The sequence below is a fragment of the Squalius cephalus genome (assembly GCF_949319135.1).
Source record: "Squalius cephalus genome assembly, chromosome: 8".
Taxonomy (NCBI): Eukaryota; Metazoa; Chordata; class Actinopteri; order Cypriniformes; family Leuciscidae; genus Squalius; species Squalius cephalus.
This window is the reverse complement of record NC_137129.1, coordinates 10,699,354-10,710,889: the sequence shown is the minus strand read 5'-3', so window position 1 is coordinate 10,710,889 and position 11,536 is coordinate 10,699,354.

Below are 11,536 nucleotides of genomic sequence, written 5' to 3'. Positions count from 1 at the left end.
ATCCTTCAGAAATCATTCTGGTTTGATGCTCGAAAAACATTTCTTATTATCATTAAAGCCACAGTATGGAATTTTTCTCCACTAGGGGTCGCTAACCTCTTTACAATAACAAAGGCGTAGTTTGATGACGCAACACATGCTAAGAATTATGGATGTTGTCGTCAACGTCAAGCCGACCGATCTAATAATGTTTATGGATGACTGAATACATCGATGTTTTTATCATGACTGTGATATGAAGCAGTTTGGGATTGCTAAGAGACAGCTATCAGCTCCACACGCGACGCGAGTCCCGCGGATATAAAAGGAATATGGACATTTCATTCTACCGAACTACACGCAAGTGCAGAATTACAACTCACAGGTCAGTTTATTAGACAAATTAAACTTGTGAGGTAACACATGCTGTTTCACTTGGTCTAACATTACACTATCACACTAAACTTAATTTGAATGTGTTGAAATGTATGTGTTAGTTTGTCTGTATGAGACTAGCAGTAATCTAGATCAACATTAGAATAACATACAGATCATATTCTAACATTTTATCATTGTTGAACTATATAACATTGATTAGTTTTATGTAAATGTGCTCACCTGTTTAATAAAGTACATGTAGGAGCGGTCGAAGTCTCGGACGTGGAGCTCTCGTTTATATACTGTCTATGGGAGCGCTAGGCATCTTGAAAACACCGCGCTGATATTGATTCTCGTTTTAGTTCTCCTTTTTTATCCAAAGTCTGCTTGCCATGGTCCGTAATGTTTGAACGAAACAACAACAGCGTGCAAATAGACATTGCGAACTCCACAGTTGTCTGCGTCTGTCGCTTTGGTTAATCAGAGGGCTCTGCTCATAGCTCTGGTTACCATGGCAGTACGAGCGGAAATCATAGGCGGAAACCAGGGACAACGCGGATATGACGCCATTGACTGCGACAAACCGGAAATAAAGAAACGTCCCGTGTCTAAAAATTCAATTCAAATTTCTCCTGGTTTGAAAGTTGTTGGAAACAGTCGGGATAATGTAAGTACACAACTAAAAAAATATATAACATAGATATAGTGATTTTTGCTAATTTTAAAGCAAAAAAGTTACATATTGTGCCTTTAATGTTGAAAACAGTTGTGCTGCTTAATATTTTTGTGGAAACCGTGATAAGAAAGAACAGCATTTATTTGAAATAGAAATTCTTCGTACCATTTTGGAACAAAAAACCCTGACCCCAAACTTTTGGTCCCTTGCATGCGGTGAGGGATCCTCGGCATCAGAAAGATTTACAAAATCAGCCTGGACTAAGGAAAAAGTTGATCTCTTTCCAATGAAAGTGTGTATGTTTGAATGAACTTAACCTATGATACTATGCTGCATTTATGCAGATCTTGGAGCTTGAGAGCACTTCAACTGCATGGACATGAGCAGCTTGGACATTCTTCAAACTTTCTCCTTTTTTGGTTCAACGGAAGAAAGCAAGTGATTCAGGTTTGGCACAACCATGTGAACTATTCGTTTAAGATCAGTATGAATGCGTATATCAAACTGACAAGTTTTGTGCTTCTTATTAGCAGAGCTGCTATGAAAACAATCCTCCACTGCTCATATGCATGCTCAAAAACAACAAGCACACCAATCCAAACCTCTCCACCAACACCAGCATCCACCCGTCCCCCACAGGCCCGGGGGTCCATAATTAACAAGCATTCTTTCAAGGACTCCTGTTATTCAACTCAGTGAAGCAGGCCTTTGTTCAATGCACACACACACACACTAACAAACACACATACACTCTCCCACACTCCTCCACATCTGTTTTTATTTCTATTCTGTCTGTGAACCTCCACCGACACACACACGCACATGCAAACACACACTCTCTCGTCTCCTCTCTCTCCTCCCGATGGTCCCGGCAGGCAAAATGTCACGAAACCCGACGCCCCCCACCCACCGCGCCTCCCAGCTTCTCTCCTCCCTTCTGCTGTTCCCTCGTTCCTGCAGTTGCTGAATGTCAGGTATAAGGTGTCAGGATGGTGTGCGCACAGGATGCATCGGGGCATGTGAGCGCGGCTGCTGCTGCCGGCTCCCAGAGTTGACATAGTAAACCAATCCGGGCGAGCCGCTGCGCCGAGGGGCCTGGGGGACTAACAGGGGAAGTGGCTGCCACACACACACATACAAACACACACAAATGCAGCGCCGGTGGGAGGGAGAGCGCTGGCCGAGCGACGCTCACACGGAGATTGGGTTACAGCCGAATTAGATCAGAGCTGTGGGAACCAGCACCTCGTCAGGCACACACACACGTACACTCACACACGTGTGCACACATGGCTGAGCGCTCACATACGCAGTTGTGCTATGTACACAAACACACTCTGACGGATTGTTGCACGCACTCGTATTAACGTGCACGGCTGTAGACGTAAACACACCTGTATGGCACGCATCTACCAACTGCAGACACATTTATTATATCACATATGTGTGCTTGTGTTATCAAAACATGCACATAGAGTTGGACGCACCAGTAAATCCTGGTTTCTTATTTCAGCTTTTTTTTTTTTTACTGGGGTCCGGGGACCACAAGGGACCTTATGTTAGGAGGTCCTTGCAAATATTTATAAAAAATTTAAATAATATAATGTAAATTGTACATTGTAAAAATGTACAAATTATTTACAGTATATATATATATATATATATATATATATATATATATATATATATATACAGTATATATATATATACACACATACACACACACACACACACATATATACATATATATTACTTTCTAATCTACACATATATAATAAAAATAATAAAATAAATATAAATAAATTACAAAACAATTACACACACATATAATTATTATGTAGGCTATATATATATATATATATATATATATATATAATTATTTTACAATGTGCATATATAATATATAATAGGCTACATAAATACATAATTATATATGAAATAATAATAATTATTTAATATTTAATTATACTACATTATACTTATGCATATTAGATATAATAAATAATAATAATAATAAATAGTATATATATATATATATATATATATATTAAAACAATAAAATAAATATTAAATAAATAACTACACACACTATATATGTGTGTGTGTAGTGAGTTATTTTAATTTATAATTATTTAATTGTTTTAAATAGTAAAAAAAACAATATTAAAATAAAATAAGTTCATATGTATTTATTATAAATATTGCATCTTGCTTTCTTAAGACTTGTCCATATCCGTGAGATTAATAACAATATTTTTTTTCTTCTTTTGACAGCTATAGTTTAAAGGGATAGTTCACCCAAAAATGAACATTTTGTCATCACCTACCCTCAAGTTTTTCCAAACTTGTATGAGTTTCTTTCTTCTGTTGAACACAAAAGAAGATAGCCTATTTTAAAGAATGTTGGTAATCAAGCAGTTGACTTCCATTGTAGGAAAAAAATAAATACTATGCAAGTCAATGGCTACCGTCAACACTCTGGTTAACAACATTCTTTTAAATATCTTCTTTTGTGTTCAACAGAAGAAAGAAACTCATACAAGTTTGGTAAAACTTGAGGGTGAGTAAATGATGAAAGAATTTTCATTTTTGTGAACTATCCCTATAATGTTTCTCTTTAGGTTTACACATCTAACAGTACACTCTGGTGGGTTAAAAAAACTGTCAACATTATTTCCCTGACAATATAGTACAAACTCATATAGTACACATATATTGTCATATTTGGGGGTCAAATTTGTAAACTTACAGCACTGTGGGCACTGGACTGATTTGGGTTAATATATATGTGTTTACGTGATGAATGCAGGCACAAGAGTCATCTGAAGTGTGTGTGAAGTGTCAGACATCACTCCTGTGCTTGACTTCATGTTGAGTAGGGAAAACAGAGCTGAAATAAAGGGGTGCAGGGGGGAGGCGGTGTGGACTGAGCGAACTTGACAACTTTATTTCCTCCTTTTTCACATGCTAATGCCCCCAGTGTGCCAGGGCAGGGGAGCGACTGGCTCTTCAAAACTGACCCCCGTGATTCACAATACTGAACATCCTTCCAGCGTGTGAACCGAAGCGGCTTTTGTGACACAGGCCAAGAAATTCCTCCCAGACGAATCTATAACGGACAGATCTCTCACATCTATTCTCACAAAAGCAGCAAAGTCCATGGAAAGGGAATGAAACATAGCAGCATTCTTGATTCCCCATGAGTCTGAACCCCCTGAACACAGCAAATTCACTCGTTCAAACAAGACACATTCATAGTGATATGGAAGCTTTTTTTTTTTTTTTTTTTTGCCACATTAACAAAATATGCTTTGGTAAATCAAAATAATAAAAAGTTATAATATGACATGTTGACATGAGTCATGATTATAGGACACAATGTCATAATTAGGAAATACAATTATGTATCCATTATTATTAGTTAATTTAGTTATTTATTATTAGTTACAATTATAACATAAAACTTATTTTTACAGTAATTATAACTTTTTATTAGGGCTGTGAAAAGATTAATCGCGATTAATCGCATCCAAAATAAAAGTTTGTGTTTAAATAATATGTGTGTGTGTACTGTGTATAATTAAATTTGTACACACACATGCATGTATATATTTAAGAAAAACTGTGTTATTTATATATAAAAAAATTATACTTATATATAATATAAATTATATATAAATATATACAGTATATGTATGCAAATATTTCTTAAATATATACATGCATGTGTGTGTATTTATATATACAAAATAATTATACCAAGTACAAACACATATTATGTAAACACAAACTTTTATTTTGGATGCGATTAATCGTGATTAATCTTTTCACAGCCCTACTTTTTGTCTTTTTTAAATTTTGTCATAATTTAGACTTTTTACTTATTACTGTTTAAACTGCAGTTTAAAGTATCACCAGGCAGTTTAATTATAAGTCTAAGAATTATATATATGGGGTGAGTCAAATAAAAATATGGTGGGAAATCTATAACATCCAAACAATCTATATTGAGACTGCATAAATCCCAATATAATATGATTGATACATTGAAAATTAATCACTTTTTTTTTATTAAGTAAAATTTCTTTCATTTCTGACCCTTAAAAATGACTTTAATTGGTGTAAGCTATAATATAAGTTGATTTCAGTCATATTTAATCACATCAAATTCTATTATATTAACTTTATATACATTTGATTTAGTATATTTTCAACTGAAGAAAATGTTACTTTTCTTCAAGTCAAAATATTATTTATCTTCACTAAACCAACCTAAATACATTAAGTTACACCAACAAAACTAAAGGTTAGATCAGGTAAAAAGTTAACATTTTTACTCCAGGTTACCTGACAAATCCAAACAGGTAATTCTAATCACGAGTAATTTAAGAGCGACGCTACTGGAAGCAGTAAACCTCCAAAACACTAGTGTTAAAGACTAAGTGTTTTTTACATAAGGAATATGCATAGTGCATAACACCTGAAGTCACAAAACCCCCAGCACCCATGAGCCTAAGCGTTCCAGCTGAGATTGTTCTTCGAGTTAACACCTGCGATCCATCCCACCTGCCTCGTATAGCATGGGAGGTCCAGGGCAATAATCTCCTCACATACCTTCAAAACTGCCTCAATCTCAGCCCCGTCCTCTATCTGACCTCATCAGCTCTTGTGAAACTATGCCGTCACAGAGGACACAACCGCATGCAACAGGAGACACAAAAGAGAGGGAAACCGACCACAGGCATTCACTCCTGGCCTCAATAAACGGCCGCCACAGGCCACCGTCAACAACTGCAGCTATGACCGCACCGTTACCTGCTGCTCTTTAATTTGACCAACCACACTTTAGAATGAAATACGACAGCAGACAATAGCACCAGGAGATAGAGAGAGAGAGAGAGAGAGAGAGAGAACGCAATGCTGCACAGTGAATCCGGTTTCAGGCGCTGATGGGCCAAGCCAGAGGGTCGGAGCATGGGAACAGGCAAAAAGAAGGTCCTGTGTCAATAAGGGACAGTGGTCGGGCACAATGGGGCCAGCTTCACACAACAGCACTGACAGACACCCACACAAAAGCAGCCATCCATTCTCACACAGCCAGCAGAATGAGCCAGTGTGTGGCTGCCCAGGGGCATGTTTGAACAGCACACACACACACACACACACACACACACTCTCTCGCACTCACACCGTGCATAAACAAACACACACAGGCATATAGCCTACACAAACATTCCCTCAAATGAATGAACTTGGCCAAACAAACACACTTACACATATTTAAAAACTATTGGATTTTAGGCTGCGCAACCTATTTATCTTTCATATACCTTTCAAAGGAAGAAAAAAAAAATATATATATATATAGTCTTCAACTGAATATACTAAATGTATAACACTGAACACAACACACAACGGTAAAATACAGTTATTAAAATTATAATAAAATTAATTAAAATAAAATTATGAGAAAAAAGAATGTATCTGAATCATCTTAGATTCATCTAATTGGTTGTTAAAGAAAACATAAGTAATTAACATTTTCAAAACTATAAAACTCACCTGTGTGATTTAACACCTCGTCGCAGGTCAAATATGAAAAGAGGTTACAGTTTGAAGGTTGACCTTGATATTGTCTGATTTTATAAATGTTTGTTGACAACTGCTGACAAGAGTATTAAGCATACCTGTCAACATTCGGGTACCAAAATACGGGAGACCTGAGGGGGGTGGATGGGTTGGGGGTTGTGTGTGTGTGTGTGTGGGGGGGGGGGGGGGGGGGGTGCTGGATGGCAGAGGCAGGCTAAATACACATTAATTGCACAGATATTAAGATAAATAAATACATAGTATTCAATAAAAATAAAGAATAAACATGAATAAGACTTCTTTTTTATTTATGTTTATCGAGTGCAACTAGATTAACCACAGATTAACCACACATTTTGTTCTGTGATTAATCACCATTAATCACCATTAAAAAAAACGTACGTTTTTAATATATTTTATAATGTAATAATTTCACAGTTAATCTCCAAATTAATGTTGAAACAACATAAAGGCAGTATATTTTAAATGTTTGTCTAACAGTTAGGAAATAGAAATTGAATAAAGTTAACAAACAGTTTGCACTGCATACATTTTAAGTTATGTATAGATCAATTCTTATTAAAGTTGTGTGAGTGAGTGATTTTCTCTGTTACCTTTGTTCTTTGATTACCTTTACTGACAGAAAGCTTTATTGGCTGCTGTCCCTTTAAGACCAGCCGCTGCTGACAGAGACCCGGATCTCTCACAACTCTTTACCTTCTTTTAAAACTTTATTTCATCCATTTAAGACTTCTCAGTCTGATTTTATGAGGATACTCGACAAATCGGACATTTTGGCATAATTGCGTGTTTTAGTGTTCGGTCAACTTCAAGCCGAAAGAGAACTCGATTCTGGCGCGCGTCTTTCTGTGCGTCGTGTGTGTGTTTTACAGACAGCACGCTCAATTAGTCTTGGCTTGAATGGTTTATAAGCATTTGTAACGCCAGCCAAAGGATGACAGAAAAACGAATGCTGCGTTAATTGTGTTAAATATTTACCACTGAGTCTTCTCTTCCCATTTCTACCAGTAGACGCTTATTCAACTTCCCGCGTCTACTACCTGGGTTGAAGGTTGCTAGGTTGAGCTCACAAAAGGGTTGACATTTATATGATGTGTTGATTCTGTGAGTAGGATGCGTTTCATACAAGATCTGGCAACTGGACAACCTTGGGTTTGGGCCATACAAATTACAGTTTCACTGGAGAAATATATTAGGCCTACTACATATTATGTAATATACAATAGGCTATACATATTTATGAGTTTAGTTGCATATATATTTTGATCTGTATGAAGTATTGAGGACAGGTGGTTTTAGAGGTAGCCTACTGGGTCATACTGTCAGAATTTTGATCAAGAGAAAATCAACAACAACCGCGGACTTCCTGATAGACGTCAAAGTAATTGTCTGCCATCTAGTGGACACTGGACAGAAGCGGGACTGTATGAAACTTCAAACTGTCGACATATATTGTTGTCATAATTGTGCATGTAAAATAAAGCCTGTGAAATAACACCAAACAGTTTTGACGACTTATTTAAAGCTACAGTTACCAAAATGCTAACAAACCATAGTAAAATAAATTGAAGAAGCCGTGTTTAGTGTTTTTTTTTTTTTTTTTAGCAGGAAACAAACTGTGAAACTGTCGTAACAACCGACACTCTACTACCCTTCTACTGGACCATAAGTGCCCTTAACTGTAACTGTAACTAACCCATATAGACCTTATTTAGAGCAGCGCCATGACAATCTGAAAGCGAGTCTGTGGGGGATAGACTTACCGTGTTTTCAACGGAATCCGCTGTGAAAAGCAGTATAAAGCTCATATCACTTATAATTTTACACAGCTCATGTTTTCTGGACTTTTTTGTCCACTGAATATACTAAATTAAGTAAGTAAATAAGTAAGTAGCAAGTAAATAAATAAAGCGTCAAACCATGACAAATAAATTGACTGTAAACTACGATTTCGGGGAATGGCCACTAGATGGCAGTGCAGTGCGATACAGAAGTAATAACAGCATGAGGAGACGTCTGTTATATCCGGTTATATCCTAAAGAAGGAACATCATGGGCCTTATGACATTACAACATCCTCTCTTTGACTGATATCACAGTTCAAAAATATTTATGAGCAGATAAAAAGTACGTGTCATGAATATTTTCCCTTTTGCACAAATTGTTTAATAAAAAAAGGAAGAGAATCTAATATAAAGAAATCATTCTGCAACATCTTTCACAAGATAATTTAGAAACTTTTTAGAAAAGTTTTAGAGGAAGTTGAGATTAGAGAGCCAAAGTGCAGGAAAAACACATTACATTAAATACAAATAATGTAATAGGCATACAATCGGGCTTGTGCAAGTATGTATTCTTTTTATTATTATTTGCACTGTAACCTAGTAAGCTTTTGTTTAAAAAAAAAAGGTTCAGGAGCGTTTTTGGTTTATTTCACAAGGCTGAACGGCGTAAAATCCAACAAAACTGCATTAGAAATGCACATATCCACCTGCATCTGTTAAATTTGTAGGTCAATGTTGACAAATACATAAAATTACAAGATATGACCCTTGAACAGTCCTTTAATTGGTGCAATAAGACAGTACAGCACAAAGAAATATCAAAGTTTTATTTTAAAATTTATAATAGAGGAACAGTAGTACAATTGAAAGAGAAGGAAAACGTTTTCATTTAAATTCTTGAAAAAAAAACATAAAAAGAATAACCTGATTTGATTTGTGTTTGAGGTGAGCCAGTGGCCTCATTTGCATCACTGTAAGAGAGTTGAAAAATACATCTTTGAAACAGCTTTTATAAAATACAGCTGAAAAAAACCTTCATCTGTAGTGTTTTTTTTTTTTTTTTCCTTTTTTGTCTGTTATCTCCATATACAGCATAAAGTCTAAGGAGTACATTAATGTGATTTGAACAGATACACAGACAAAACAAGAAAAAGTTTAAACTGACATGATGGTGAACGTGCACGTGAACATAAAGAGAGAAGGTCGGTGAGAACAGTGAAAGCCAGGTTGAGGTTTTAAACCGGTTAACTGCAGCGGTGTTGCCATCATTTAATTCAAATAATAATTAAATATCTATATAATATCCCTCCCACAGTGATCTGAAGGTAAGTAATACAAACAGGATCTTCTATACAGCTTTTAAAATACACTTTCATCTCGAGTAAAGGGAAAGATAGACGATTTCTGTATCGGTATAGCACTTCAATATATCCACTGCATATGAACAGAAACTCCTGCTCCTAGGATTTAACCCACAAACAATATTTCTTAAAAAATATGTGCTTAAAGCGAAATAAAAAAACACAATGGATGAACAAAAACAAAATAAGCTCAAAAGGAAGGACAAATAAAACAATATATGCATCTAAGGGTAAAGTGAATGATTGATTTTAGAATAAAAACATTGAAATTTGACAACATACACAAGCAAGGATCTACACTAGATATTTACCTGGATTTCTTATACATTTTCTTTAACAATTAAACAACGATTTTGGTAGGACAATAAAAATTAACAGTCTTGATTGCATTTTGGAGTCAATACACATAGAGCATTAAATAATGAAATGTCAAAAGAAAAAGAAAAAAGCTCCGCATGGAATAAAACACAACAGTTTCAATTTATTTCCATCCAGACCGGCTTTGGGGAAATAAGAAATTATAGAACGTAGAAGAGTAAGTGCCCGTCTATGCGTTTTCATAGACCTTCCGCTCTACGTCAGCACAAGCAAAAGTGTTTTCCACTCAGCAGACACACGACAAAGTCCAAATAAAACGAAACCGAAATGATCGCAAATGTTAAGGGGGACCAAAACGACGTTTGGGAGTCTATTGCAAACCACCTCTTTCCATCTGCATTCTTCAAAAAAAACGGTACACAGGTCGTTCAAGTGATTTAAAGTAAGCTCAGTACCACTAACCAACTCAAGAACATCAGGTCGTTCCATCTATACAAGTACTGCCAGTAGTTTTAACAACAACAAATGGTATGTATGCGTGTGTATGTATGTATGCATGTGCATTTAATAGAAAAGACGTTAAAAACAGAAAAGCATACCTGATAGGCTCCTTAGCACAACAGTGTAAAATACAAAGCTGATTAGTATAACTGAGTTGAGTAGGCTTTACGATCATTAACATCATATACAGCTTGTAGGTCCAGTATTTAAAAATAAGAATAAAAACAAAAGCGTTACAGCACCAAACGTTTCCATCATTTGGCAAAATTCAAGCTTTAAGTGAATGTCAAAATGCTTTATAAAGTGTTACTGTGATGCTGTGATTCAAATAAAGCTAGCAATAATATATTCCCCTTATATTTTATCATTTTCTCTTTTTCTGCTTTTTTTTTTTCTTCTACTTCTCTTTCTTATATTTCTCTGCTTTACGTTCTCTCAGCATTTTCAGTAGTTTTGTGTCCTGCAAAAAATCTTGGTGTGCGTTCTGCTTGGCACGATCTAACAGCCCTGTATAATTTAATCATAAATATGGCTGTGGTCAATTAGAGTCACAAAACAGATTTTTGGTTCCAAGATTTGTGCAGGGAAAAGGAAAATATATATATATTTATATATATATATATATATTTATATATTTCATAAAAATTTCATGACAACATTTAACTAGAAAGGAAACGCACATACACACAAAAAAAAAATCTTCCTGTAGGCGGAATTTCTATAATGCTCTTTGTCGAGATCCTCCTCTGAGCAATATATGATCAGGTCTGTCAGGAAGCGCAGTTATGAACTGAAAATAAGCAGATGTACATTTAAAAAAAGAAAAAGAAAATCTAATTCTATCATTTCATAAGACCATAATATCTTTCTTCATAAATTAAATAATTAATATTTCTTTTAATATGATTGGCCTGTTATAACTCAAAAAC